Source organism: Elaeis guineensis, chromosome 10, assembly GCF_000442705.2.
Source record: "Elaeis guineensis isolate ETL-2024a chromosome 10, EG11, whole genome shotgun sequence".
NCBI classification, from domain to species: domain Eukaryota; kingdom Viridiplantae; phylum Streptophyta; class Magnoliopsida; order Arecales; family Arecaceae; genus Elaeis; species Elaeis guineensis.
In genome coordinates this window covers 18,049,529-18,057,686 of record NC_026002.2, presented here as the reverse complement: position 1 = coordinate 18,057,686, position 8,158 = coordinate 18,049,529, and the positions used below count along the sequence as shown (strand labels likewise).

Genomic DNA, 8,158 nt, shown 5'->3' with positions numbered 1-8,158 from the left:
AGGATCTCCCTCCACTTCTCACATGACTCGGACTCTATAGGGACCGAATAAGTTAGCCCCACCTCGAAGCCACCAAAATCTTCTCGAGGGTCTGATAAGTTAGCTCTCACGAATGGCATTGTGTACCTATGGTGATCTTGTGCCTACAACATCTAGCACTTCTCATCTTCGCATGAGAGGCAGTGTGTGCCAACGACGAGCTTGTGCCTACGGTATCTTGCACTCTCGGCGGCATCCTGAGGGTCTGATTAGTTATCCCTCCAGAGATTTTTTCAAGGATGTCCCTTCACTTCTCATATGACTCGGGCTCTGCAGAGGTCTGAAAAGTTAGCCCCATCTCAAAATTGCCAAGATCTTCTCGAGGATCTGGTAAGCTAGCCCTCACGAGTAGCGTTGTGTGCCTACGGCGATCTTGTGCCTACGGTATCTAATACTTCTTGTCTTTGTATGAGAGGCAATGTGCACCAGCAGCGAGCTTGTGCCTACGATATCTTACACTCTCGACGACATTCTGAAGATCTGATTAGTTATCCCTCTGAAAGTTTTCTCAAGAGTCTCTCTTCACTTCTCGCACGACTTAGGCTCTATAGGGGTCTAGTAAGTTAGCCCCACCTCGAAGTCACCGAGGTCTTCTTGAGGGTTTGATAAGTTAGCCCTCCAAAAGTTTCCTCAAGGGTCTCCCTCTACTTCTCGTGCTACTCGAGCTCTGCAGGGGTCTGGTAAGTTAGCCCCACCTCGGAGTCACTGAGGTCTTCTTAAGGGTCTGATAAGTTAGCCCTCACGAGTGGCGTTGTGTGCCTGCAGTGATCTTATGCCTACGACATCTAGCACTTCTCATCTTCACGTGAGAGACAGTGTGTGCCAGCAAAAAATTTATGCCTATGACATCTTGTACTCTCGACGGTATTCTGAGGGTTTGATTAGTTATCCCTTTGAAGATTTCCTCAAGGGTCTCTCTCTGCTTTTCATATGACTCAGACTTTGTAGGGGTCTAGTAAGTTAGCCCTACCTCAGAGTCATCGAGGTCTTCTTGAGAGTCTGGTAAGTTAGTCCTCCGAAAGTTCTCTCAAGGGTCTCCCTCTGCTTCTCGTGCGACTCGGACTCTACAGAGATCTGGTAAGTTAGCTCTGCCTCAGAGTCGTCGAGGTCTTCTTGAGGGTCTGGTAAGTTAGCCCTCCAGAGATTTTCTCAAGGGTCTTCCTCTACTTCTTGTACGACTCGGGCTCTACAAGGGTCTGGTAAGTTAGCCCCACCTCAGAGTCGTCGAAGTCTTCTCGAGGGTCTGGTAAGTTAGTCCTCACGAGCAGTGTTATGTGCCTGCAGCAATCTTGTGCCTACGGCATCTAACATTTTTCATCTTTGTGCGAAAGATAATGTGTGCCAGCAGTGAGCTTATGCCTATGACAGTTTGCACTCTCGACGATATTCTGAGGGTCTGATTAGTTATCCCTCTGGAGGTTTTCTCAAGGGTCTCCCTTCGCTTTTCATGCGACTCAGGCTTTACAGGGGTCTGATAAGTTAGCTCCATCTCGGAGTCGTCGAGATCTTCTCGAGAGTCTGGTAATTAGCCCTCTAAAGGTTTTCTCAAGGGTCTCCCTCCACTTCTCGTACGACTCGGGCTCTATAGGGGTCTGATAAGTTAGCCCCACCTCGAAGTCACTGAGGTCTTCTTGAAGATCTGATAAGTTAACCCTCCGGAGGTTTCCTCAAGGGTCTCCTTTCGCTTCTCGTGCGACTCGAGCTCTGCAGAGGTCTGATAAGTTAACCCCATCTTAGAGTCATCGAGGTCTTCTTGAGGGTCTGGTAAGTTAGACCTCACGTTACTTAATCATAATTATAGTTCAGGATCTTAAGTAGGAGGCAATTCTTGGAGGACTCGGGCATCCATCATAAGTTGATGGTCCTGTAATTTTTTTTTTAATGAAAAATATTGTTACATCATTGATAATATATGCTGAGGTTCATAGAGTTTTATGGCCTGAAGATTGGAGTCCCGTCAAGCTGTTTTAGCCTATAAGTTTCTGGGTGCACCACTTCATCCATCTAATAAGAACCTTCAGTTGGGTGATAGCCATCCTTCTAGCGCCTAGTCGGTAGGCTATGAGACTTCTCCTTGCTGCATCACCAGATCACCAGCTCAAAATCCTTTTGGCTTGATCAAGACAAAACTCTGATTTTTTTGCTTCATCGATCGATAGATTGGGTCCACCCTTAGGTGATGGGATTGAAGAAATCAGATCTAGGATTTCGGGGTTAGATCTTGAAACTTTTTCAAGATCAGACAGGGGAAGACTAAAATAAATCAAAATTTATCTTATAAAATCAGAGAATCCTAGATCTAAGATTCTATTACATGATTATTTATGATATTAAATCAAAAATTAAAATATAAAGAGCAAGAACTACATGTTGATCATATCAACATGTTTCTATGCTACATTTAATGTATGTAAAATATAATAGATCAGATCTATTACTTTGCAAGTTAGATGTTCTAACTTTGTTGATCTGAGTTTGAGGATGATGTTGCGAGCCGCACACACATCTAGCCTTTAGGAGTCATCCACACGAGCCCACGAATCACGATCAGAGGTCTTGGTCCAGAAAATCAGCACAGTATGCTAGTACTGTGCTGATCCTTCTTCGATGGTCGATCAGATGCCTCCTTCTTTTTGATTTAGACTCTTCCAAAGATGAAAAGTAGGAGGAGTTTTAAATGTAAGATACTCTCAGAAAACTCACAGATGGAGGAAGGAAAGAGGTGAACTCAGCAACCCTAGAAGAAGACCCTCTTCTTCTTCTCTTTGCTTAACCCAGACACATAGTTTTGTGTCTATTATATCTCCATGCCCCTATACTCTTTCTCTCTGATTTTTACACAACCCAAAGGCCTCTCAATGCTCTATAATCCACGAAAATTTTAAGAAGAAATTCATCTTAAATAATGAGATATGAAGAATCCTTGTCTAGGTCAAATACCTAGTCAAGAAAAATTCAAACAGGGCAAGATAAGGGGTGCCCAACTCTTGGGTGCCCCCTCCTTCTTATTCTACCATGGACCACCAACAAAAGGTACATAATATGTCTCATAAAAGTCATGAAAATTCTAGAAAAAATTTGGATAAAATCAGTGCCATGAGGAAAGAGTTTTGATTTTCTAAAATTCTATCTCATAGAATTTGAAATCCAAACAAATTCCTACTTTGACTTGGTCCACAACCACATTCCATATAAGAGAGAAAGAGTGAAAAGCTTTGGGCATGCGTGAAGATCTGGAAGAGAAGGTTTTGTCGCATAAAATAAGAGAGAGTGGGCGTGGGGGGCTAAGGTGGCGCAAAGTGGAATCCTAGTCTTACTAGGATTCAATCTATGACTTGTTCAAATTTGGTTTCTCAAACCAAATCAAACCAAAATTAAATCAACCTAATTAAAATATATCTTAACCCAATTAAGAACTTAATTTAATTAAATTAAATTAAATTTAAATCTGATTTAATTTTCTAATCGAATTAGAAATTAGGTTGACCCAAGTTCTAATTGGACTAGGACTAGTTTTTTTTTGCACTTGACTTATCCAATAAACCAATTAAACTTAATCCAATCAAGCTCAAATTAAATTTAATTAAATCATATTTAATTAGACTTAATCTCAATCCATTGGCTTAATCAAATTAAGTCAATTAGCAATCGAATTACTAATCGATCCTCCTACAACACTTGCATTAGGTTAAATATCAATCGTATTGATCGTTTAATCCTAGAACGATTCTTAATCGTTGATCAACCATCTGATCAGATCGTAAACTCTAATGTGTGTGACCTCATAGGTCCAAACCTAAATTGATAGCACAGAAATAAATTTTTGTACCAGTCGAAGTGACCATCTAGCAATGGTATCCGATGGTCGAATAGGTCGAATATGTAGAACAACATCCTTAGAACCCATGCGGATATAGTTTCCATATAATTCATCTCATTGACCAAAATGGTCATAGGATACCTCAGAGTTCCACTGTCAACTTTGATCAGGTTGTCTACATTGTATTTCAAAATATCAAATCCATCTGATGGATTATCCTGGCCAAGATTTTGCTAAATTGAAATACAGTGACTCATTCTTCTCCAACTCTTGAAGTGGTCAATCCATCTTGATCATACTCTGACTTCGCAAGTACTTGACTGTGCCCAGAAGCCTTCCGTCACTAAATTAAAAATTCAGTTAGTCCAATACCAAAGCACAGTGAGTTGCTTGCAAGTCATTGAGACGATCTCAGGTCTAAGGAACACTTATACCTATATTCCATCAGAGACATTCTCGACAGCAGAATGCTCTGGAGTTGGTCACGTTCAATGATGATGTATCCTTATATCTCACTTGTAAGCCATACCAGTGTCTCTACACTCATTGGTTAAGAGGACAACCAATCCATATGGCCTACAGCGACCTGTGCTTGATAGAAACTATCATCCTTATTAACAGTCTATCATTTAATCGTGAATAATTTTAAGAACTAATCAATAAATCCTCTCTTTATCGAACCTAAATAGTCCTAAGGACTTCATCACAATAACAGAGTTCATTAGAAGATGAAAATTTATGATGAAAATATCAAAAATATATTTTATTGATTAATAAATCAATTACAATACAAGGTTGCTCAACCGTCAAAAGATTGACGATTGGCTTTTAGGACATATTTTTCAACAGGGATATCACCTTAGAATCGATGCCGAACATGTCTGCAGCAAATCAGACGAAAAGATCCACATTTTTCTGTAAAAAATTAATTAATCGATATTTGGTTACCTCATCTAGTCACGAGCGATTCTCACCATCCGGCTCGAATTTTTCTTCCTCAGCGAAACATCTAAAAGGTCCTCCCTTGCATCCAAGCCTATCAAGAGCTCAGGCTGGATCTCTGTCGGGGCTGGTTGATTCTCTGCTTCTTAGCTTGGTGGCAAAATATTCACGAGCTATGGCTTGGTTGCCTCGGATCTATCCGACTCCCTACTTGATCAAAGACTTCATCACTAGACGGTAGCTTGAGACATCAGCTTTCAAAGTCCACAGGCTAGGATGGCCGAGGATGGCGTTGCAAGCCAAGGAACTTTTCTGACCTACGCAACCCCCTAGTAATCATGTGAATTTCTCCTCAGATGGATCACTTTTCTTCCGCCATTTGCCCTCTGACCTGCTGTTGTTCCTGCCGTGCTGGGGCTTGCTGTGGCTGAGGCAGAGGGAGAGGCTGCTGAGGCAAAGAGAGTGGCTGCTAAACTCTCAGAGCTCGATATTGAGGGGCCGCTCTCCGGACAAAATAATTCAGCCACCCTTGCCTGACAGGTCTTTCGATCTCATTGCGAAGCCGGTATCAATCTTCAGCATCGTGACCATGGTTATGATGGTAAAAGCAGTATTTATTCGGGTCTCGACGGTATTCCGATCTTGTTCTCATCAGTTGAGGCTCAGATAACTCAGGCTCCACTTGTAACAATATCTCTCTCTGAAGAACAGTCAGGGGAGTGTAGTTATTATACTGTCCAGGAGGTGATGGTTGCCGAATCTTTTTCAAAGGACTGCGAGATCGATGATTTCAACCCCTATTATTCCACCTCTGGGGCGGCGACTAGGAGCGCTGGCATTTTTTCTCCTCTCATCTTGGATAGCGCTATTTACTTGATCCCATCACGATTGACCCAATAGAAGTATTATCAACAAAGGCTTCTTCTATGCATGCATACTTCTCTGCATGAGAAAGCATATCCGGGAGATCTTGAGAATAAATCTTAACTAATGATTTTTTCAAATCATTCTTCAGCAGATCGCTCATCATTGCAGCCACTACGGTCGACTGGTTCAGGTTTTGGACCTCCAAGATCGTCATATTGAATCATTCATAAAAGAGCGGATTGACTCATCCTTCTTTTACTTAATGGTATGGAAATAGTCAGACCGCTTCTGCTATCGCTGGTTGCTAATGAAATGACCGATGAAAGACCGACACAAGTCTTCAAAAGAATGGATAGACGTCAGTCTCAAATCGAGTATCACTACCAAGCGGCCCCCTTAAGGGGTGGAGAAAATGCTCGACAAAAGATTGCATCCGATGCTTTCTGAAGGAGCATGGCTATCTTGAAGGTCTCCACATGATCGACGAGATCGGTGATCCCGTCGTAGATCTTCAGCTGAGGTAGTTTGAAGTATAGGAGGAGTGATTCCTGTATAATCCTTGGGGCAAAGAATGGCTGGCTATTATACCCTTCGTAGGGCAGCACTGATAAGCCATTATTGTTGAGGATCTTTTCTATTTTCTAGCCCAATTGCTAGTCAAGCTCCTCGAACCGTCTTTCAAAATCAACTTCATGGATAGTACCAGCTTCGGAGTGTAGAGGAGATCGGCATTCGGGGGTTGAGTCGTGATCCGACTGTGGGCTTAAAGATCGCCATCTGACCGGCTGCTGGGCCCTAAAGTGACTTTGATGAGTCAACCTCCTCTTCGAACTTTGAAGAGGCACCTGCGGCTCTAATTGAGGTGGTGGCTGTGGAGCTACAGTCAAAGTAGGATTCTACGGAGGTACCGTTGCGGAAGGCACAAATGGTACCATCGAGAAAATTGTATGATGCATTGCTGTAGGGGGTGCAGGGACAACCTGGGAAGACTGTGGCGCCACCTGAAAGGATACAAAAAAAGTCTAGATCACTTGGATTGCAGTTATCAGATGTTAAACTTGCTGAAAGAGCTGACCGAATTGATCGATCGTGACTGACGCCGGTTGGGTCAGTTGAATTGATGGAGAGACAACCGATTGGACTGACAGAGGAATTTTCGGAGCCAGTGGTTGAACTTGATTGTCAGCTTCGCTGGCCACCTGTCGGGAAGCAACGGCATTGGAAAGCTAGAAAGATATCCATCTTAGAGCCATGAATGCGAATGTAGACCCTTCCTCTATCTGTTGCTGCTGAAATCGATCGAGATCGGAAGACGAACACCTGAAAATCTCATGGGGTGTTAGCGCTGGAGTGACCTACAAAACAAGTCTCAAATCGGAGGTTGTGGCTCCGGCAAGGACCCTTTGATGCTCAAATCAGAAAACAGAGAATAAAAGAGCAGCAACGGATTCTCTAAGAGGGATTTGATTGGACTTACCTGAGTCTTTGAGGCTTTGGTTGTTTATATAGAAGGATGTCGGACAGTTGGATTGTTAGTTGTGAAATTGCATGATTCCGAGATTGCCAGACCGTCGGACATGCCAAACTAGATGAGATAATTCAGCCCTTAATCGCTCCCACGAGATCAGAAAAGATGGTTACGCCAAATCTCATCTATTTAGGATAGATAGCTATCATGCACATTGAAGAGATAAGTCGACTGAGCAGCTCATACACAGATCAGACCTCGGAAATGCCTCAGCTCAATATAAAGATGGACTTTTCAGCTCATACGGCGGTCAGCGATCGTATTGATAATCCAAAAATTTAAAATATCTTATGATATAGTGCTGATCCGACATGCTCATGATAATCACCGTAATATTACCGTTAGCGTTTGCTTTGCGGGGATCAAAGCTAGTGGAGTCACAAACATTGAGGGATAGTGTTGTAGGGCAGGAGAGGAAGTGGCGTGCAGCGGTCACAATCGCAATTTTTTGTGCTCTTCTGGCCAGAGAGGTGGCGTTCACTGAGGTGAAAGGCGACTGCTCTATTAGAAAAGATACAGTAGAACAGGAAGACGAGAAGCAGGAGCTCTGGACATGTATAATTGGGTATATCTTGGGACGTCAGAAGGTGAGGCAACAAAGGGGCGAAGGGGCCTACTAGCGCTGGGAGGCGTGTGTTAAGAGAATCAGCTCGGCACTAGTATGAGAATTAAATTCTCCAGTTTCAGGTCTTGGGAGTATTTATAAGCAGAACAAGGTGACAGTAACAGAGGAAGTGAGGAGGAAGTTAGGCTGCTAGAATGCATTGCATTAGACTGTTGAATCTTGATTTGGATTTATGTACAATTTCCTTGCAAGCCATTTATCCAAAACTAAAAAATCCTAGCAAGTGGAGATTCTAAGGGGAGAAGGGAATGGTGATGTTCAAAGGATTCTTAATGATGAAGTAATGCGATCTTGTTATGGCCCACAATAGATATCGATTTGAAATGTTTGACAGATA

The 8,158-nt window shown here is 42.7% G+C and overlaps 1 long non-coding RNA gene across 1 annotated transcript; it reads right to left on the bottom strand.

Moving 5' to 3' along the window:
- Window positions 1–4,594: 4,594 nt before the first annotated feature.
- LOC140852155 (uncharacterized) lies at window positions 4,595–7,850 on the bottom strand. Its single transcript, XR_012135133.1, has 2 exons — window positions 7,146–7,850; window positions 4,595–6,988 (listed from the first exon to the last, which is right to left on the bottom strand). It is a non-coding gene; the product is annotated as an uncharacterized lncRNA (long non-coding RNA).
- Window positions 7,851–8,158: the final 308 nt, after the last annotated feature.